Source organism: Procambarus clarkii, chromosome 86 (assembly GCF_040958095.1).
Source record: "Procambarus clarkii isolate CNS0578487 chromosome 86, FALCON_Pclarkii_2.0, whole genome shotgun sequence".
Lineage (NCBI taxonomy): Eukaryota > Metazoa > Arthropoda > Malacostraca > Decapoda > Cambaridae > Procambarus > Procambarus clarkii.
This window is the reverse complement of record NC_091235.1, coordinates 2,408,227-2,431,766: the sequence shown is the minus strand read 5'-3', so window position 1 is coordinate 2,431,766 and position 23,540 is coordinate 2,408,227. Positions and strand designations below refer to the sequence as shown.

General features: G+C 42.1%; 1 long non-coding RNA gene across 2 annotated transcripts in view; it reads right to left on the bottom strand.

The window, feature by feature from the left end:
* Positions 1-14,165: 14,165 nt before the first annotated feature.
* Positions 14,166-23,540, bottom strand: part of LOC138358827 (uncharacterized) — a 30,247-nt gene continuing 20,872 nt past the window's right edge. For both annotated transcript variants that reach the window (XR_011225565.1, XR_011225566.1), the window contains one exon: positions 14,166-15,658. This is a non-coding gene — a long non-coding RNA (uncharacterized lncRNA). The remainder of the gene's footprint in view (positions 15,659-23,540) is intronic.

Sequence of the window (23,540 nt, the reverse complement as noted above, 5' to 3'; positions counted from 1 at the left end):
GAACCTTGTCACTTTATCATCCTCCATCTTGTGCTATGAGTGATAACCTGTACCTGATATCTAATACCACTGCCAGCTACCACAACTGCAACCTTTATTTCGATCGATATCCTGGCGAGGTCGCCAATGTTGGGGAATTATGTTCCTCGGTGAGCAACCGTCTCAGTACTTAATCCTGGCAAGGTCGCTAATGTTAGGGTTTCCACTCTCTGGTGGTGAACAACAGTATTACTCAAGGTCGCTCACCGTAGCCCTGCGGGTCTTCACTCTATCCTCGCGGCGCCACTGTACACCAGGAGAGTATCCCAGTCAATCCCAACCGGCCTCTGATCGAGAAGGAGTGGGAACACAACTCGTTCACTTAACTGTTATGTGCCCGCCCCAACAATAGGGCTCTACTATTAACCTCAAGGTCGCCAACTGGTGTTTTCGGTGTCCAGTAACACGTCAGTGGATTTGTTGAGTTGTGGTAACCGTGGCAAGGACACACTCAATAGATCGGCATATCAGGCAGGTATTTACTTCTATCACTCTCTGCTTTCAGGTATTATATAGCCACAAGAAATATGGAGGGGATGATATAAACACAAATGTATTTTGTATTTTACTTAAAACTCATTCAAAGACACCACAAGGTCATAGCAATAAACTATCAGCTGATCCAGGCGGGAGTCGTTCGTTCCCACGTATAATATGAACTCACTACACTGGCAACACTCCCCCTCTCATCAATGTCATGATCAGCTGGGCGACTTCCCCCGCGCGAATGTTTATTGCTTGTTTCTCTGGCATCACGCGCTCTGTTTCTTTAAGTTCTCACAGATCACTAGAAGTCGAACACTCGATATTTGCGACAATAGCACGTATTACTTCGTTACACTGATCTTGGGCTCAAACAAATATTTCTATATTAAGTGTGACAATAATTCACTTTCATGGTATTACACACTGCCCTTCATTTAATGATAACTTATGAAGTATTTAACACTGGAGTTCTCAGTATTTCCTTTCGTGGGCAATAACACAATTAATCACTGCACACATGAATGATTATTCAATGCACGAACATAGACATATATAATATATATAGATGAATCAGACATCAATAAATGGTAATAACATAGTTACTGGGCACATAGCCTAACTTTCAACACTGGCATAATTATATATATTTTATCTCATTATATGATCACACTAAAGTCTCAATAAGACATTCTCAACACAGTAAATCAATCAATTACTCCGGGCGCCGGTATACACCCATAATAAACATAAAATATCGTGAGTACTCTTGATAGTACCACTCTGCACACTGGTGCCTTACTGTGACATAGGTGAGCCTTGCTCACGACATACAAAATCCTCAGGCTAAATAATATAGCTGAATAATATAGCTGACTAAAGGGGAATTTGGGAGGGAAACTAGAACCACCTACTTAATTCCACCTATCCTCCGATGAGAGTTGAGTTGTAGCTCCTGGTCCTGGCTCCTGCCTCGTGTCGGAACGCCCCCACACACACACTGTCGTGTCCTCCAGGAACTCAATCAATGTCCCACCGTAAGCGCGTCTTCTCCGTGCCTTCTCCCAGCAGGTCCGTGCTCCTCCTCGACTTCTTGTAGGGTTGGAGTCGGTCTCCCGGCCGTCGACTTCTCCCAGCTACGGCTGCTCGCCTACGTCTCGGCTGCAGTCGTTCGGATTCCCGAGTAGTTTCTTTCTTCCTCTGCTTCCCAGTGGCTCTGTTCAGCTACTACGCCGTCATGAACTGGTGAACTGCCTCAGACGTCGCATACGTCACTGCACAGACTTCACTTCTTCTTGCACAGTACCTGTCCTGGAGCACTTGTTGCTCAATATCCCGTCAATTCCCTCTCTGGTTCCACACACGAACGAAGGAAGACCTCACAGAGTACTGGCAGACTTCGGGTGACGCGTAAAATCCACGGGAGCGGGAAACAACTGTCAAACTGACAGGACCAATCTTCGCACGTCCAACCTCCTTGACGTGTCGTGTCAGACTGATTCCCTCACGGAGGATTGGTTCAGCAACTACGTCATCACTGTGGAGCTATCAGCCGTCGCATACGTCGCTGCCTAGACTCCACTCTTGCACAACACCTGTTCCTGGAGCACTTGTTGCTCAATATCCTGTCAATTCCTTCTTCGGTTCAACACATGAACGAAGGAAGACCCCACAGGTGTTGGCAGACCACGGGTGATGCGTAAATCCTCCGGAGACAGGGTAAACTGTCCAACTGACAGGACCCCCCAGCGCACGTCCGACCTCCTTGACGTGCTGTCTTAGACTGATGGCGCCAGCGCGGCGCGATGACCGGACCCCCTTTCCTTCGTGACGTCATATTCGCCACGGGAGGTTTTCATTGGCTCCCTGTGCCACATTGCTGTCGGTGACCAATCCGGTGTCACTGACGTCACACAGTTTTGGCAGGGAAACAGGAGAGCCAGCGCCATCTTGGCTTCCTAAAGGGCCTAAACCACAGGCCAAAATACTCTTGTTTTATAAATTTCTCGGCACTCCGAGAACACTCCACTCTCCCACATATATCAAATTGATGCCTGCAACGTAGAGAACGCTCGGGTAAAGTGGACATGACTCTTACTGCAGGCGTGGGAGAAATATAAGGGGGGGAACACCGTCACAGTATGCACGTGTGTTAGAGAGAAAATATATGTAGCAGACGTAACAAGGGAAAATAGATTGGTTAGAAAGGCGGGGGCAAAGAGCTAATAGCTCGATTCTGCAGACACAAATAATAAATACACTGTCTGTGGCATTCATTGACAGCCGACAATTCCACAACTGTGGCGTTGTCGGCTGGCATTCCAAAAGCGAAACTATGAGGAGACAAGAACGTTCCTAACAGATATAGCATGGAAATAGAACTCAGGGGCAAGACGGCTTAAGACATGTTGGAATACATTACGCAGAAGTGTAAGAAGGCAGCAGACACGATTGTCCCATTCCAAAAGGAAAAAAAAAAACGAAATGCAAATGAAGAACCCATGGTTTAATCAGGGATGGTAAACTGGCAAAGCAACTAAGTATAGGGGCATGGAGAAACTATGGAAATAACAGGACACCAGAGAGCAGAGAAATATATCAGAGTGCCAGGAATGAGTACCTCAGGGTGAGAAGAAAGGTAGAAAGACAATACGAAAATGACTTAACAAGTAGGGCAAAGCCTCAACCTAAAGTGCTGCACAGCCACAGCAGAAGGAAAACAACAGTGAAGGAACAGGTAGTGAAACTGAGGATAGGGGCAGACAGGTTCATTATAAATGACAAGGAAGTGTGCGAGTAACCCACTAAGAATTTCCAGGAGGTCTTCACATTAGAGCAAAGAGAAGTTTCAGAGATAAGGGAAGAAATATTTACCCAGGCACCACTGGAGGTGGTGCATTGCTATTTTGCCACTGAGAGTACCAGTGGGGCCTTGAAGAAGCATTTGCTTGAGCTGATGTGACAAAGGCTATAGGCCCAGATGGAATTTTACCATGGATACTGAAAGAAGGAGCAGAAGTGCTGTGCCTACCACTCTCCATGGTATATAACAAGTCATTGGTAACAGGAGAACTGCCAAAGACTTGTAAGACAACTAATGTAGTCCTGATATACAAGAAATGGGACAGGCAGGAGGCACTGAACTACAGGCCAGTGTCTCACACTTGTATACCATGCAAGGTGATGGAGAAGATTATGCGAAAATAAAACTAGCAGAACATCTGGAGCGAAAGAATTTTGTAACACATCATCAGCTTGGGTTCAGCTATAGCAAATCTTGCCTCGCATAATTAATTGAATTATACGACCAGGCAACAAAAATTAGCCAAGAAAGAGAAGGGTGTGCTGACTGTATATTTTTAGATTGTCAGAAACAGTGCATAAGTTGAAGATGTAGGCAGGGTAAGAGGGAAGGTACTCCACTGAATAAGGGAGTACCTAACCAACAGAAGACAGCAAGTGACTGTGAGGGGTGAGGTCTCAAATTGGCGAGACGTCACCGGTGGAGTCCCACAGGAATCAGTCCTTGGACCTATCCTGTTTCTGATATATATGCAAATGATCTCACGGAGAAAGACTCGTTCCCCTTAATATTAACAGATGATGCAAACGTTATGAAGAGGATTAAGACCGAAGAACCTACAAGATGACCTAGACAAACTGGAGAAATAGTCCAGCAAATGGCTACTAAAGTTCAACCCCTAAAGATGTAAGATAGTGAAACAAGGTGTAGGGAACTGGAGGCCATGTTATGACACAGCCTAACCAGTTCAGACTGGATACGCTGAGGTCATACCTGTATTGTTAATGTGCCTCTTATTATATTTTTCTCCCCCTGCTGCAGTATTGAAATTTATGCATATCTACACTCAAATATCAGTATATACACGTGTATTGTATTGTAGTATTACTATATTATATGATATGTCATGATGCAGTGTGTGAGTGTTAACTGCTCGTTTTGCTCCTGTGTGTGTGTGTATATATATATATATATATATATATATATATATATATATATATATATATATATATATATATATATATATATATATATATATATATATATATATATTAGTATATTTTGGTAGCAGTCTTTCCTGTAGACATATATTATTAAATATGACCGAAAAAGTAAGATTAATAATTCTAACACGAATTTTCTCAATCTTTCGTACATTACGCTTCACTGTTGGAGGTAAATCAAAAATCAATTCTCCAAAATTCATTTTTATTTCTAGTCTGACGCGACACGGGCGCGTTTCGTAAAACTTATTACATTTCAAAGACTTTTGTTCACAAATACACAACTGATTAGAACTTACGTATCTCCAATTTTATATCTACATTTGAGTGAGGTGGGAGGGGTGATGTGGCATTAACACAAGACAGAACAAGAGGGGATATTAATAGGGTATTAAAAGTATCAACACAAGACAGAACACAAACAATGGGTATTGAATAGAAGTGTTTGTAGAAAACCTATTGGTCCATATTTCTTGATGCTTCTATATTGGAGCGGAGTCTTGAGGTGGGTAGAATATAGTTGTGCAATAATTGGCTGTTGATTGCTGGTGTTGACTTCTTGATGTGTAGTGCCTCGCAAACGTCAAGCCGCCTGCTATCACTGTATCTATCGATGATTTCTGTGTTGTTTACTAGGATTTCTCTGGCGATGGTTTGGTTGTGGGAAGAGATTATATGTTCCTTAATGGAGCCCTGTTGCTTATGCATCGTTAAACGCCTAGAAAGAGATGTTGTTGTCTTGCCTATATACTGGGTTTTTTGGAGCTTACAGTCCCCAAATGGGCATTTGAAGGCATAGACGACGTTAGTCTCTTTTAAAGCGTTCTGTTTTGTGTCTGGAGAGTTTCTCATGAGAAGGCTGGCCGTTTTTCTGGTTTTATAGTAAATCGTCAGTTGTATCCTCTGATTTTTGTCTGTAGGGATAACGTTTCTATTAACAATATCTTTCAGGACCCTTTCCTCCGTTTTATGAGCTGTGGAAAAGAAGTTCCTGTAAAATAGTCTAATAGGGGGTATAGGTGTTGTGTTAGTTGTCTCTTCAGAGGTTGCATGGCTTTTCACTTTCCTTCTTATGATGTCTTCGATGAAACCATTGGAGAAGCCGTTATTGACTAGGACCTGCCTTACCCTGCAGAGTTCTACGTCGACTTGCTTCCATTCTGAGCTGTGGCTGAGAGCACGGTCGACATATGCGTTAACAACACTCCTCTTGTAAGTTTTACGAAACGCGCCCGTGTCGCGTCAGACTAGAAATAAAAATGAATTTTGGAGAATTGATTTTTGATTTACCTCCAACAGTGAAGCGTAATGTACGAAAGATTGAGAAAATTCGTGTTAGAATTATTAATCTTACTTTTTCGGTCATATTTAATAATATATATATATATATATATATATATATATAATATATATATATATATATATATATATATATATATATATATATATATATATATATATATATATCTATTGTCTTCTTGTGAGATTTTTCCTACGCTTACCTCCTTTAGGAGGTGGACCTCAAACAGAAAAGACTGCGCAAGCAATGCAACTTATATACTTTTGGCTAGAGACTATAGGAAGGCGGGAGCAACGGCCGGGATTCACTGAGGGTGAAATCAACATCCACTAGGTCGTCGGGCTCCTTTTATGCCGTAGCACAAGGGTAACACACGGACTCTCACATCAAAATTTAATTTGATGTGTGGCGCTATGAATTGGGTTTTGAATTCCCAGAAGCAATCCTTCATTATAAGATCACATTACTAGACAATCATACAAAGCAGAACATGGCTGGAACAAGAAAGGTTGAAGGGTTGACATTAAAAACCCTTTTCTATAACAATAACAAGTTTATTAACAAAGAGACTAAACTACTACAACATCGAGTTTACGTTACGTTAATGTCCATCTAGTGGCACTTTAACAACAGCTACTTAACAACCATATAACAACGACATCTGTCCATTGCCGCGAGGTTGAATACTGAACTAACATGAACACAGGTGTGTGCCCACTGACGACGCAATATTGCAAGCAAATAATTCAACAAGACTAAGTTTACACAACAGTGAACGTTACGTTACGTTAATGTCCATCCAGTGGCACATTGTAAGAAAGCTATTCAATAACTCATCGAGAAATAACAACAGTGTCCATCTTGTTGTCACATCGAGCTGACTAAATGAACTAACTAAACTTTTGGAACGAACTAACTTTTGGAACCAATTGCCGCGTAACGTGGTGGAGGTGGGGTCCCTCGATTGTTTCAAGCGTGGGTTGGACATGTATATGAGTGAGATTGGGTGGTTATAAATAGAAGCTGCCTCGGATGGGCCAATAGGCCTTCTGCAGTTACCTTTGTTCTTATGTTCTTAAACAATGGTGAACCCACTGACGACACGAGAATGCAATCAAGAAACCCCTGCAGTATCCTACAATACAGTAACTATTGCATACAACATTAGGGCAGGTTCTAAAACGAGTCTCCAATAACCTCCTTTCAGTTACGTTAACACTCTTTGGGACTCCTTGCAATTAATTTACAAATGTAAACAAAGCTAGCCAAGGTGGGACCCTGAGACACTCCTCTGGTAATCCCCAAGTTACTTTAACTCTCATCTCTCGCGACGATAATAAAAGAAATTGCCTTAATCAATTACTAAATTGATTATGTGATTAATTACGTTAATTGACTGTCAACAGCAGTCAGCAACAAAGTACTCTACGTTAATCACAAACACTTGCTCCTACAAACAAGTCAAACTGTTAAACAATAACTCGTTATCTCTTAATTACATCACACTTGACCCCTCAAGCATTCAGTGAGTAATTTCTAATTACTGTCAAACGGACAACTAATTAAATTCCAACTGAGTTACGTTAACTTAGCTTACCTCTCTCTTGGTAGCTTCTCCAGTCTATGTCAAGTTTACTTTAATGAACATTAATTCACCTAATTAACCCAGAGCAATTAATTAACTGTCAACTGGACCGATAATTTATTATACACAAATACGTCTCACTGCCTAAGCAGGTCTCATCAAACTCCGTGAATTCACGGACGAGGTGTTAATTATCCTAATTAACATTGGTGCTTAGTCATCTGTGCCCCCAGACAGATATGATTAATCTAACGACTTATGCTAGCCCAATGACTTCACCCTACGACAGTCAAACCCTTTGACGTTAATTACTCCACTAATTAACTTCAGCCACTAATTAGCCGTCCCACAGACAGGTAATTAGTCATTAGCAAATTACGTTAACACAAATACTGTAACCCTTGACAGTCCCTCACAACTATGTGAATTCATGATGAAAATGCTAATTATGCAATTAGCTAGAGTAGGCAATTAGTTGTCACACGGACAATTAATTGCACCCGAAACGTATAAGCTCAACACTGTCTACCTTAACAGCTCCCTCATTAAGTAATGTGCAACTCCTTATGAATTAATGAACCCCCTAATTAATTCTCACTGAATCCTTAATGACCCAAGATTACTACAAGAACACACTAGGGGTCTTGGCTCCACAGACAAGTGACCCTGGTGTGACACAAGTCACCCCACTTAATATACACCCATATAATCGAAACGCTTTGCGTAATAGTGGCTTTAGGCATTGTATGTACTAGCTCTATCTATTAATCCAACAAACTTTGTAAAATCTCTTTATGTATGTACCTTACCTAAATAAACATTTATTTATTTATTATTTATATATATATATATATATATATATATATATATATATATATATATATATATATATATATATATATATATATATGCAATTGACGATCACAAAACACTGATCATTTTATGCGGAAAATCCACAGAGAAATATGAAATGAGGTGAACGTTTCGGCTTTGTTAAAGCCTTTGTCAACACCAGACTGAGTCAGTCTGGTGTTGACAAAGGCTTTAACAAAGCCGAAACGTTCACCTCATTTCATATTTCTCTGTGGATTTTCCGCATATATATATATATATATATATATATATATATATATATATATATATATAATATATATATATATATATATATATATATATAACTGAAAACTCACACCCCAGAAGTGACTCGAACCCATACTCCCAGAAGCAAGGAGTACAAGACGCCTTAATCCACTTGACCATCACGACCGGACATAATGAGGTGATAGCCGAGGCTATTTGAACCACCCCACCGCCGGCACTCGGATAGTTATCTTGGGCATAGCATTTTACCAAATCACCTCATTCTTAGGGGCACACGTGAGGAACACAAATGCGAACAAGCCAGAATGGATCTGGCTTGTTCGCATTTGTGTTCCTCACGTGTGCCCCTAAGAATGAGGTGATTTGGTAAAATGCTATGCCCAAGATAACTATCCGAGTGCCGGCGGTGGGGTGGTTCAAATAGCCTCGGCTATCACCTCATTATGTCCGGTCGTGATGGTCAAGTGGATTAAGGCGTCTTGTACTCCTTGCTTCTGGGAGTATGGGTTCGAGTCACTTCTGGGGTGTGAGTTTTCAGTTGCATATTGTCCAGGGGACCATTCTGGCTTGTTCGCATATATATATATATATATATATATATATATATATATATATATATATATATATATATATATCACGGCCCCATATGCTTACAACCCACCGTAACACGTTAATTACTGTGAACACACACACGGTAATGACACACACTGTTTGGTAACAATACAAATGTATACACCTGCATCACTGCTCCTTACTTCTGCAACAACTTGCGAAGAATTACTGTGTGGAATCACTTTGAATGCTAATTATTCTAATTAGCCTGAATACGTAATTATCTGTCCCAGGGACAGATAATTACTTCAGCAATGAAAATACGTTAACTCAAAACACCGTCGCTCCACCGACAGCTGGCACTAATTATCATAATTAGCCAGAGTAACCAATCCCTCATTAAACATTGTGAATCCTCTGATTTAGTTAAAGACCCCTTAATTAACTCTAAAACTCCTAATTTCGCAATTAAGATTAGTACCAGGCACCCACAGCTCCCAGTGCAGTAATATGAACATATACATATACATTGAACACTGCCCAAACACACACAACATAGGATTAATTAACATACCCCATATGCTAATGACAACACAACACATTAAGTCAGTAATCACAATTACTGACTCCCCACACGACACATGACACAGTAATTACAGACACCAGGGGTGTCAACGGTCCACCCATGACCATGGTCTGACAAATTACTGGACCTGCAATGAACACTCATGGACATTTTCCTGGCACAATGTATAATAAACAATACTCTATAACCCCCTCACGAATAAATCAATTATTGCACTAGAGAAAATTACAGTTACTACAGACCTCAGGGTGTCACTTGACCAACCCTATGTTATCTTGGCCCTGCAGCTGCTTTCCTCTGAAATGATATACATATCTGGCAACATGACAATTCTTGACTCTGAACGATATATATTGAATCGTCAGATCAAAATAACATTTATATGGAAAATCTCCACACTAACTGGTTTAAATACCCGAGCCAGTCAACACACAATTTGTACCACATATGCATCTAATTGTGTTCCTGTGTAAATCATACACACTCACGTCCTTACAGACAGCCTGTGTCCTCCCACAGCTGCTAATTGATGTCAATACTGGTGCGCCTCTCCACCTGGCTTCCCTCATCTAGCAGGCGCTTGGCACAACCACAGCTGCAACTGATTTCACATCAATACAGAGGCATTACAGCACCTAATACAGAATTATGAGTACTCACGTTACCGGTTCTCCTCATTCACAATCATCTTCATTCACACTCCACTGGCTGAAGCACTGAAGCTGAACATCACTCAACTCCTCACACGTGGTTCTGGCATAACCACGTGCATAGACCCGGTGTAGTCACAGAGTGTAGCCACAGGGTGATGCGAGGTGATGTTGGCGCCGCTGCCAGGGTGAGGAGCGGCATAGGCTGGCTGTGTAGCCCTCAGGCGTACACAGCTGGTGTAGAGGACTCTTGAACGCGCGCGCGCACACACGCACACACGCCACGAGCATGAGGTACTCGTACACAGGGCGTGCTGGTGTGCATATAATGGCGATGCGGGTGAGGTAGAATTCAATGTCCCAACACGGACTCGTAATTTCACTAAATCCCAGCTAGGATCTTCCTCTAACACTTGAGAAACCATCCTCAATTCTACCTCGTGCCAAACATCTTAGTCAATACAACAGATGACTAGAGATGTGAGTAATAACGTGCGATCACAACGAGGCTGCCTGTTGCCTCGGCTGAGCACATGTTCACTCATACTGAGTCCTTCTCAATTCTTTACTATCTTTCCCACTGTTACGACCCAGGTTGCCTAGCCTCTCCACCCTTGTAACCCAGGTTGCCCAGCCTCACCACCCTTGTAACCCAGGTTGCCCAGCCTCTCCACCCTTGTAACCCAGGTTGCCTAGCCTCTCCACCCTTGTAACCCAGGTTGCCTAGCCTCTCCACCCTTGTAACCCAGGTTGCCTAGCCTCTCCACCCTTGTAACCCAGGTTGCCTAGCCTCTCCACCCTTGTAACCCAGGTTGCCTAGCCTCTCCACCCTTGTAACCCAGGTTGCCTAGCCTCTCCACCCTTGTAACCCAGGTTGCCTAGCCTCTCCACCCTTGTAACCCAGGTTGCCTAGCCTCTCCACCCTTGTAACCCAGGTTGCCTAGCCTCTCCACCCTTGTAACCCAGGTTGCCTAGCCTCTCCACCCTTGTAACCCAGGTTGCCTAGCCTCTCCACCCTTGTAACCCAGGTTGCCCAGCCTCTCCACCCTTGTAACCCAGGTTGCCCAGCCTCTCCACCCTTGTAACCCAGGTTGCCTAGCCTCACCACCCTTGTAACCCAGGTTGCCTAGCCTCTCCACCCTTGTAACCCAGGTTGCCTAGCCTCTCCACCCTTGTAACCCAGGTTGCCTAGCCTCTCCACCCTTGTAACCCAGGTTGCCCAGCCTCTCCACCCTTGTAACCCAGGTTGCCTAGCCTCTCCACCCTTGTAACCCAGGTTGCCCAGCCTCTCCACCCTTGTAACCCAGGTTGCCTAGCCTCTCCACCCTTGTAACCCAGGTTGCCCAGCCTCTCCACCCTTGTAACCCAGGTTGCCTAGCCTCTCCACCCTTGTAACCCAGGTTGCCCAGCCTCTCCACCCTTGTAACCCAGGTTGCCCAGCCTCTCCACCCTTGTAACCCAGGTTGCCTAGCCTCTCCACCCTTGTAACCCAGGTTGCCCAGCCTCTCCACCCTTGTAACCCAGGTTGCCTAGCCTCTCCACCCTTGTAACCCAGGTTGCCTAGCCTCTCCACCCTTGTAACCCAGGTTGCCCAGCCTCTCCACCCTTGTAACCCAGGTTGCCCAGCCTCTCCACCCTTGTAACCCAGGTTGCCCAGCCTCTCCACCCTTGTAACCCAGGTTGCCCAGCCTCTCCACCCTAGCTCCATTGTGCTCTTGGCTTTGCCTGCGCCTTCTAGTGCAAATTTTACTTTCAGTGTACCTGAAAGTATCCTTAAGCGACCTACCTCATTTTTTGTATAGTTTTATATATTCTTTTTTCATATCTGGATATTTTTTACATTTTTTTTTTGTTTTTTTCTGTCAAACAGCCCTCTTATGCAAACTATTATAGACTCAGACCTTAACCTCTTATCTAGTATCTATGACAATCATCACTTTAATGATCAAAGTTACAGGTATTATACAGCACATGATGTAAACAATGCTTTAACTTGTAATCACAATGTTTCTGTAATTAACTTGAATGTAAGATCTCTAAGCAAACACTTTGATTATGTTAATGCCCTGATTCAAACAGCTGACAACAAATTCTCTTTTGTTGTGTTTACTGAAACGTGGTTAAAAGAGGACACTACTCAACTCTACAACATACCTAACTACTCAGCTATTCACAACTGTCGTCCTATACAAAGAGGTGGTGGTACTTCTCTTTACTACCACTAGAACTGACTTGCTTAAAAGTAATTAAATCTAGAGACCCTTGTAGAGTATATATTTGCCTGTTTCAGAGTCAAGGGTAGCGAGGCTGTCTTGACTGTGGGAGCAGTCTACAGGATCCCTAACACTGATGTGACTGAGAGTGAAGAGCTCTCATTCTTTGAGGAACTCCTTGACCCTCACAGAGCAACCATTTGCCCCCGCATAACACCCACGATCGATCAAATTGGATCCAGGCACAATCCACGATAGCGGGATCACCGTAGGGATAAGGAAATTGATGATAACATGGCGATAACGGTGTTGGAGGTGGCAGACAGGCCACCCCTACCAAGGACACCTCGCCCCAGACAACGCCGATCCCAGACTGAGTTTTGGCGGGTTAGAGGACACCAAGGTACTGGCCTCCCCACCCCCCCCTCACCTTGTCTTGCCCAATCAGAACGAAACCTTACAGGCCTATGAGATGCCACTTCCAATCACAGGACTTGGCACCCAAACACCTACAAGGTGCCACTACCAACCACCACTCTTCCCCGTGTCACATGACTTGTGACGGAGGCGAGGGAGGCCTGGGGATGATGTCACACACAGGGTGGGGGAGGTGCCCAGCACCCATCCTCCACCAAAAAACCGTTGGCCCCAGTTTCAAGTACCTCCTTGCTCTGTACACATTATCTAAGTATGTTAAACGCTGTATTTCTTCTCACAGAGCAGTTACAGACTCCCTTGTAGTCTTAATGAACAGCCCATAAGCTTGGGCTTTCTTTACACTCCCCACAAGAGCTTGTAGTGTGTGAACGTATTGTTTCTAGAGCACTGGAGTGCACCCTACACTCTAACATAATCTAGAAAAACTAGCTGGGAATTCCATTCCCTCACGCTTCTTACCAGTAAAGTAAGAAGGGGATTATCGTGTGGATTAGAGTTAAATAAGTGTTATCACTAAAATTCCCAAACTGTAACTACAAATGTGAAGTGACATATTTTATTTGCTGTTTGGCGGCTCCCTGAGACTCCAACACTGAGTAGTGTCATATTTTGATGCCTTTGTGGACTTCAACTCTGAAGAGGAGATTCAGGACTTCTAGCCTTGTGTTAAGGGGGCGTCTGGTTGGCATCTGGGTCCAAAAATGCAAAAATGAAAACTCATTCGATTTCAATCAAACTTTTTTGACAAGTTCTATATGAAAAGTGTTTCATCTGGTCCAAGTTTCAGCATTGTAGCATAAATAGGAAGGGAGAAAAAAAATATTGAAGTAGTTGTGAAAATTATGCAAAAATGGTCAAAATCGATTATCAATCAAAAGTGTCAACTGAAATCATAACTACAACTCTTTGCTATCACAATAGCATATATTAAACAAATATTATTATTAGTTTAATTGGAAAAAAAAATTAAGGAAAAAAAAAAAAAAAGGATTTTTTTTCTTTTTTTTTTTTAAATATTTTTTTTTTTCATTTTTTTTGGGGCGATTTGCATCAAACTTACACACCTGACTGTACGTAAGCCTATCTGTAAGGATGCCTATTTTGGAGAAAATTGGTTGATGTCAACCCCAGCCACAGATTTTAGAACCTTAGACTTTATTCATTTCTGTTTTTTTTTCAATTGACACAAACGTTTACAAAACTCATTCTTTTTTTATTCAATTTACATGAAACTTACACAGTATATGTGGAGGGCATGTCTCTACATTGGGGGGCTTTCATTTTTCTCTAAGTTCATTTATTGATTTTATAATAGCAATAAACATGCCATATTTGCAAAAAATTTTTGGGGAACTTTGAACATTTGTATTAGGAAAACTAAAGATGTTTTGGAAATTCTAAATCCCCAAATCCTTTATTATATGCTAATGTGTCAGAAAAGTGTCACAGAATAATTTTATCTGAAACGTGTGTTCTGAAGTGTGGACTTGAAAATGTGTAAAAAACGTTCAAAAAAAAAAAAAAAAAAAAAAAACTCCCTTTCTATTTACGCTGCAGTACTGAAACTTGGGACAATTTAAGCACTTTTCATATACAACTAGAAAAATAATATTGGTTGACATTGAACAACTTTCATTATAATAACCAGACGCCCCCTTAACTTACTTGATTGTTACATCGTTGTGGATATGTATATATAATAAGCTGTGCCATGTAGATAAGTTCGCTCCTGTAAACTGGTGGATTTTACTTAGACTTTCACTCTGAAAACATGCCGACTGTTAAAATTATCTAAATGGAGCACAGGCTCTGAAAAGAGACCCAAAGTCATCTAAGATTGAAAGGAGAAAGAGGAAAATGCAGGGGGTGGAAATGGATCAGATAGTGTAGCATTTGCGTAGAAAAACACGACTGGCAGAGGAATAAATGTTTATCTGAAAAAGTAGAGAAACAATGGAAAAATCAATCCAGATCAAGAGAGCAGTAGAGCTAGGAGAGGTCCCAGCAAAAGCTGGACGGGAGGAAAGAAAGGAATAACCGTGAAAATTACCAGGACGAATGCCAAGCCTCGGCGCTCAGAGACAGATATAGAGCAGAGAAAATTGTGATATCGTAAGTTAAAGTTCATGAAAATTGGCTTAGAAGCCATGAATATTCCATTGAAAAGTAGACAAAGTTAAGAACCGAGAACAAGAAATAGACAAAGGAGAAACACTAAGGCACATGACACTAGGGTGGATTAGGAGCAGGTTCAGTTAAGTCTTGCAGTAGACGTTAGTGGGGGGGGGGAGTGGTGGCCATGGACGTCAGGGTAGGGGCGAAATGGAAAATCTTGCAAAGAAGGTGGCAGGAAGGAGCATATGTCCACTGGTGTAGTGTGACGTCCACTGGTGTAGTGTGACGTCCACTGGTGTAGTGTGACGTCCACTGGTGAAGTGTGACGTCCACTGGCGTAGTGTGACGTCCACTGGTGTAGTGTGACGTCCACGGGTACATTGTGATGTCCATTGTAGTAGTGTGCAGTCATCGAGGCACCTCACTACCCAAATGTCAATATAGAGATGAGAGTCTCACCAAAGCTACTGTCAGCTCCACCTGGGCTACGGTCAGCTCCACCTGGGCTACGGTCAGCACCACCAACACCTCGACGTTCATTCTGTCTTCTCTTTAACTCTTGTTCTCTGTCTGAAATAGGGAGAGAGGAGCATTAGTTTAATTGGGTTTCCAAGATTTACAATCATTTACGTACAGTCAATTTGGTACAGCAGCAGCAACCTGTCCTCAGGATGTATGTACCCACACAGCTCGTATAAGACTTGGCTACAAGTATCTCTGGCAGTTCGGCTTGTATAGGGATCTAGATGAAGTAAAGTGTAAAGTGTGTGGACATAGGCAGGGACACACACTCGAACACTATATCTTGGATTGTTGTAAAATTGAGCCTTTTAGAGATAAATCTAAGCTCACTCTGTATGATATGGCAACCTATCTTATTACCATGGATAAATTACCTGAAATCCTTGCACTGTATCCATATTTCGCTTCCAGTAGATGAACGACATATGAGATTCAGAAACAAGTAGTGTATTGTGAGGACTAATAATAAACAGAAGCTTCCCTATGACTCTGTAATATCCCCATTGGCCAAACTATTATGTATTAACGACAAGACCTACCATTAATGTATGATTACTTACTGTAAAGATGTAGCTCTTGTAATAGCACTTTCTCTGTAACTAGCTGACATTGTATCTATAAGGTGTGAAGGATTGAAGAAATTGTTTATGTAATAATCTAAGATGAGGTCTGATAAAGACCTATTGTGCCCTCTGTAATGCTTTTGCGCTACCGCTCACAGGATGAGTATGGGGTGCACAATAAACTAGGCGCCTTCGGCGGCAACAATCAAGGTAATCCCTTTGGAACCATTATGCCATTATTGCTATTATGTACTCCCCATCTATAGTAATGTAAGGTTTACGTTCGTTTAGATTAAGTTAAACCAGTGTATTATTGTTCCATGCGTGAAATATGGAATCGAATAGTATGAGTATCCTCTAGAATTTAAATTAAAAGAAAACTTAGGCTTCAGACTGTTTAAAAAAACGAATTAACAATAGGTTTTGTGTATTTTAAATCAACGATTATAATACAATAAGGTTCTAAATGTGGAAAAATTTCCACCAAAATTATAGCATGACATGTCTGAGTACATGGTTTATGAAAGCATATGGGCCAGGCATGGCTATTCACAGAACAGGCCAAGCTCTCTCGAAACCGAGAGTGTCAAGTCAGCATAATACGACCATTTTGTGATCTTCACCATCCCAGGAAGGCCTCTATAAATGAATCCATATCAGAAAATGTAATTGCATCTAACAGCTATAAGCATACCATAGTAATACTTCAAAATAAATACATATACTTAAGAAATATTTGTTTAGCCAAATACATTTGGTTAACGATAGTTTAAATGGATCATTAAAAGAAGCAATGCAATGATACTCGCCTTAGGATAGATTTGCATGTGTGTCCAGATGCTGACACTTTAATAAACACGCTACCACCTCATGGGGACTCCCTTGTTCAGCCTTGACGCCGAGTAGACGTCTGGACACCACCTCTGTCTGGGAGCCGCCTGTTCACGTCTTGTTTTCGCGTTTTGGCTTTGCTACTGCCGTTTGGCATCCCTATTCAACGGTCCGATTGTACGACGCCTGGCGCACATATCGCCTTGGGTCACGGGATTGTTGATAGATTTTTTTGGCGTGTACTGGCTGGTTCTCCCGGCGGGGTGACGGTGTTCGGGGGCCGGATTGGCCGAGAGGTGCCGGGGGTTGGTGGGTCTTGGTGGGCTCCTGGTGTGCCCTCAGTCATGGTGGGCGGCCGGCTTTTGCTCTGCCAGAGAATATACTGGATGACTTTTTGCGTTTTAATTGGGGGTCGAGTTTTGGTTTTGCTACCTGGTTTTCTCCGCCCGTCTGCGTGTTTCTTTGCCGCGAGGCATATTAGTTTTTAGTGATTGGCGTCACTCGTTTTGCAATTTGCTTGGCGTTTCACCTTTCCGGGCTTCGCGATTAACCCATCACGGGTACGTCGGGGCGCATCCGATCCCACGATCGTCGTCACCCCTAAATCAACAACAACTCCATGGTTGTTCAAGTTGCTTTATTTACAGCCGTTTAACATCAGTGGACCTGGATGGTGGTGTAAACTGCACGTACAATTTGCATAAACAGCAAGACACTATTTAAAGTGATAAGTGTGTCTTGCCACTGTGAGAGGAGTGTGGACACTGACACCACAGCCTTGTCACCACCCTCCCTCACTGAGTAAACAACACTCGACCACCTCAACAACACTCCACAATGTTCAAGCTGCTTTATGTGTAGCTGTTCATCATCCGTCGACCTGGATGGTGGTGCTAACTGTACATAAATGTGTATAAACATTAAGACACTATTTTAATGAAATAAGTGTGTGTCTTCCCATAAACTGTGAGTGGAGGGTTAGAAACATCTGACGCCTGTAACCAGAACACGACAGAGTCAACAACACCAAATCAACATTAGTAGTGAATAACCAGCCCGTCCTCTTAATTTTAACGTCACTTTTCGCTCGTATGCGCACTATGGCCAAATTTGGACGTAATTTGAAATGAAATCGACTCACAAAAGTGACGTTCTGTTTCGTTTTCTATTTGAGTCCGGCGTACGCGCAGAGGTTATAAGAGGACACTTTAAATTAACGTTTTTCATAACGTTTTGAAACTTTATGAGAATTTCCTGCCCACCTAACCTATCAGAGGACCCTTAACTTACTGTTGTTGAAAAAAAAATCCCAAATTTATTTTCATATTTTTTTATTTTCAAATTACGTCCAAATTCGGCCATACGGGTAAACGGCCAAAAGCGACGTTCTTTTTAAGAGGACAGGTTGTTGCACTACAAGCTCTGGCCTTACAAGAGGGTAAAATCTTTGTATAAGAAGACAAAGCTCCATACCTGCATCCTAATAAAATAAGAGAAGGTTGGTAGTGTAGTAACTAGAGATTGGATCCAATGCCTTTTTGTGCCACTAACCCCATTATATTGCAGGTGTGGTTATAATCATGAACTTACGAGCTCACCTAAGTAAATTACTTGCTACTAAAATAAAAATATACTAACTAGGTTAGTCAATGTTTGACAAATATTTGATATATTGCAACTGCTTAAAGACAAATAAAAGTATACATGTGCAATAAATTCACAGCATGAAAGAATCTTGTCATTGTTTATAATACAATTCATATGTGGCAAGATACCAGATCAAAGGGATTGGCTAAAATTACTTGTAACCGTATCAGTGCTAGCTGCATTATATATATATATATATATATATATATATATTATTCCTTTTTACCAAGTGGTAAGTGGAGACTTTCATTCGCACAGGTTAATGGAAGGCAGCACCATTCCTGCTGGATAACTGAAAACTGAACCACTTAGGGAACACATAGACTGGGAGAATGGGGACCCACATGGTGGTGCAGATACGTGGCGAGCTAAACTCTTGGAAGTGGCAACAAGGAATTTTCTGAGCCAGCATGTCAAGGAACCCACAAGAATGAGAGGCAATGATGAACCAGCTAGACTCGACTTAATATTCACCCTGAATGAGTCAGAAATAAGGGAAGTCAAAGTTGAAGCCCCCATAGGAATGAGTGACCACAGTGTACTGACCTTTGAGTACTTGGTGGAGGTAGGGATAACCTATCCAAGGATGGGAGTGGAGGGGAAAAGACTGAATTACCGAAGAGGAAAATATGACGAGATGAGGAACTTCTTCAGGGGAATACCATGGGAAACAGAACTTAGAGACAAGAATGTGCAGGTCATGATGGATATTGTCACCCAAAAGTGCCAGGAAGCTGCAGACAGGTTTATCCCCGTCCAAAAGGGGAAAAACGAAAAACAACAGAAAAACCCATGGTTCAACCAGGAATGTAAGGTAGCGAAACAACTGAGTAAAAGAACATGGAGAAACTACAGAAATAACAGAACACCAGAGAGCAGGGAGAGATACCAGAGGGCCAGAAATTAGTACATCAGAGTGAGGAGGGAAGCAGAGAGACAGTTTGAAAATGACATCGCGAGTAAAGCCAAGACCCAACCAAAGCTGCTCCACAGCCATATCAGGAGGAAAACAGCAGTGAAGGAACAAGTGATGAAGCTGCGGAAAGGGGAGAACAGATACACAAAGAATGACAAGGAGGTGTGTGAAGAACTCAACAAGAGATTCCAGGAGGTCTTCACAATAGAACAAGGAGAAGCCCCTGCACTAAATGAGGAGGCGGCAAACCAAGCAACCTTGGAGGAATTTGACCTCACCAGTGATGAGGTCAAAAGGTGTCTGCTGGAGCTAGATGTGACAAAGGCTGTTGGGCCTGATAGAATCTCACCATGGATACTAAAGGAAGGTGCAGAAGCACTAAGTGTGCCACTCTCTATGGTGTATAACAGGTCACTGGAAACAGGAGACTTACCAGAAAGTTGGAAGACAGTTAACGTGGTCCCAATATACAAAAAGGGTGACAGGCAAGAGGCACTGAATTACAGGCCAGTTTCCTTAACTTGTATACCATGCAAGGTGCTGGAGAAGATCGTGAGGAAAAGGCTCGTAGAGCATCTGGAGGGAAATAACTTTGTAACGCACCACCAACATGGGTTCAGAGATGGTAAATCGTGCCTCACAGGTTTAATAGAATTTTATGACCAGGCAACGAAAATTAGGCAGGAAAGAGAAGGGTGGGCCGACTGCATTTTCCTGGATTGCCAAAAAGCCTTTGACACAGTACCCCATAAAAGGCTGTTAAAAAAGTTGGAGCAACAGGCAGGAGTAAAAGGGAAGGTGCTCCAGTGGATAAGGGAGTACTTAAGCAACAGGAAACAGCGAGTAACGGTGAGGGGGAAGACATCAGAGTGGCGAGATGTCACCAGCGGAGTCCCACAGGGCTCAGTACTTGGACCCATCCTGTTTCTAATATATGTGAACGATCTTCCAGAGGGTATAGACTCATTCCTCTCGATGTTTGCTGATGATGCAAAAATTATGAGAAGAATCAAGACGGATGAAGATAGACAGAGACTACAGGATGACCTGGATAAACTGGAGGAATGGTCTAGAAAATGGCTGCTGAAGTTCAACTCTGGAAAGTGTAAGGTGATGAAATTAGGCGAAGGGAGCAGGAGGCTGAACACACGGTATCATCTGGGAGGGGAAATCCTGCAAGAATCAAATAGAGAGAAGGATCTGGGGGTTGATATCACACCGAACCTGTCCCCAGAGGCCCACATCAAAAGAATATCATCAGCGGCATATGCTAGACTGGCCAACATAAGAACTGCCTTCAGAAACTTGTGTAAGGAATCTTTCAGAACCCTGTATACCACTTATGTAAGACCAATCCTGGAGTATGCAGCTCCAGCCTGGAGTCCATACCTAGTTAAACACAAGACAAAGTTAGAGAAGATTCAGCGGTATGCCACCAGGCTCGTCCCGGAACTGAGAGGATTGAGCTACGAGGAAAGGCCAAAGGAGCTGAACCTCACATCCCTGGAAAACAGAAGAGTAAGAGGAGACATGATAACCACCTACAAAATTCTCAGGGGAATTGACAGGGTGGACAAAGACAAACTCTTCAGCACGGGTGGGACACGAACAAGGGGACACAGGTGGAAACTTAGTACCCAGATGAGCCACAGAGACGTTAGAAAGAATTTTTTCAGTGTCAGAGTAGTTAATAAATGGAATGCACTAGGAAGTGATGTGGTGGAGGCTGACTCCATACACAGTTTCAAATGTAGATATGATAGAGCCCAGTAGGCTCAGGAATCTGTACACCAGTTGATTGACAGTTGAGAGGCGGGACCAAAGAGCCAAAGCTCAACCCCCGCAAGCACAATTAGGTGAGTACAATTAGGTGAGTACATAGAATAGATACTTTTTTTTTTGCAGGGATATTCCTGCGCGGGCCCTAAGCCTCTGACTGGCCCACTAAATAGATACAGTCCACTACCCCAAGAAGAAAACCACAGTATCATAGTGACTAGTTAGTACCTTATTTTTGAGAGTCGGTAAAAAAAAAATCCCACACTAATTTGAGACTACTGTTTGTTTAGGACAAAGGTTTACATGCTAGTTTACATGTAGACTATTACTGGAGCTTAAAATGCTTTCAGACCATCACAAGTATCTAGAAATCCAGGTGGTGTGTGAATGGGCTTGGTGTCTCGATGTAATCACTTTACATTGAGGAAGAGCTCACATCCCGGCAGCCTCTACAATATGGACAAATCTTTGTTATATTTTTATATTTTATATATGATCGACACCTTTTTCCTTGAAGTAATATTTACCTTAAATCAGAAATGGATGATAAGGAAACTTTTAATTCTTAAAATTCCATCTTCTACATTCCTGAGAATACTGAACGATAAAGTTCTGTAATTTTACGATAAAAAGCTCCAATGAATATTATGAATTCACATCTCTGCAAGGGCTGGTGAGCTCAATTAAGTCAAAGACCAAGACCATTATGTCACGATGTTGTGTTTGGAGGTCAGCAGAGAAACAATTATTTGCTCACCAGGTTCACACATGTTTATAAAGCATTCAACGATACGTCACTAAATGAAGCGAAATTAGCTTAGAATCCACAAATATTGTAGACATATTAAAGCATGATGATCGAGACTTATCAAGCTTTATTATATATTTTCTTCACTCTTCAGGCTAATGATTAATAATCTTAAATCTATATAGAAATATGTTCTAACTAGATGACAGCCGAGATACTTATGACAGCTGAGTTTGTTACAACACTTCAGAGAGTATTGGTAACTATGCACCTATTGCAGGACAGCATGTGTCATCTATGGTGACACAGACCAACGGGTCTATAGTCTGTACCACCATCTGTGGTGACACAGACCAACGGGTCTATAGTCTGTACCACCATCTGTGGTGACACAGACCAACGGGTCTATAGTCTGTACCACCATCTGTGGTGACACAGACCAACGGGTCTACAGTCTGTACCACCATCTGTGGTGACACAGACCAACGGGTCTACAGTCTGTACCACCATCTGTGGTGACACAGACCAACGGGTCTATAGTCTGTACCACCATCTATGGTAGTAGTAGGGATGGCGGCGTATGGGCCCCTTTTTGTTTTTTGGAAAAGGGGGCGATTTGGAGTTTAAGGTTTCTTATGGGGAAAATTCGAGGCAAAAAGTTCCGCTAAGGTCTTAAAGGTTTCTTATGGGGGAAATTCAAGGCGAAAAGTTCCGCTAAGGTCTTAAAGGTTTCTTATGGAGAAAATTCGAGGAGAAAGAGGCCGCTAAAGTCTTAAAGGTTTCTTATGGGGGAAATTAAAAAAATTTCAGAGTTCAGTTTTATGAAAATATTTCAGAGGGGGAGTTCATAGGAGTTTATTTACGAGTTTAAGACCGAAATTATTAAAAAAAAAGATACTATTTTCAGATAATATTGTCATAGAAGTTTTGTTAAGGAAAGCAGACATCTTAGCCGTGACTATTACTTACCCATTTCACCTGTGAAAGACAGAAAATTATTCAGAGACCATTTGAGGACCGAAATTTACCGAAATTTGACAGAGATTATTTTAGACCCAAATAATTTCAAGGACCATATAAGACCGAAATGAGACATGAGTTTAGACCCAAATATTGTCAGAGACCAGTAAAAGACCTAAATTATTTTGAGACCAGTAGAAATCTGAAATTAGTCAGAGCCCAATTAAAAGACCAAAATTAGTCAGAGTCCAGTTCATAACAGAAAATTAAGGCAGAATCCATTTGAAAACCGAAATTCGTTAGAGTCCACTTTGAGACCATAAATATGACAGAGACCATTTTAGACTAAAATATTAACAGTCTACTTTGAGACCAATATTCCTCAGAGTCCAGTTGTAGACAGAAATTCGTCAGAGACCAGTTGCAGACCAAAATAAGACAGAGTTCAGCTGTAAGACCGAAATTTAACAGAGTCCCCTAATGACC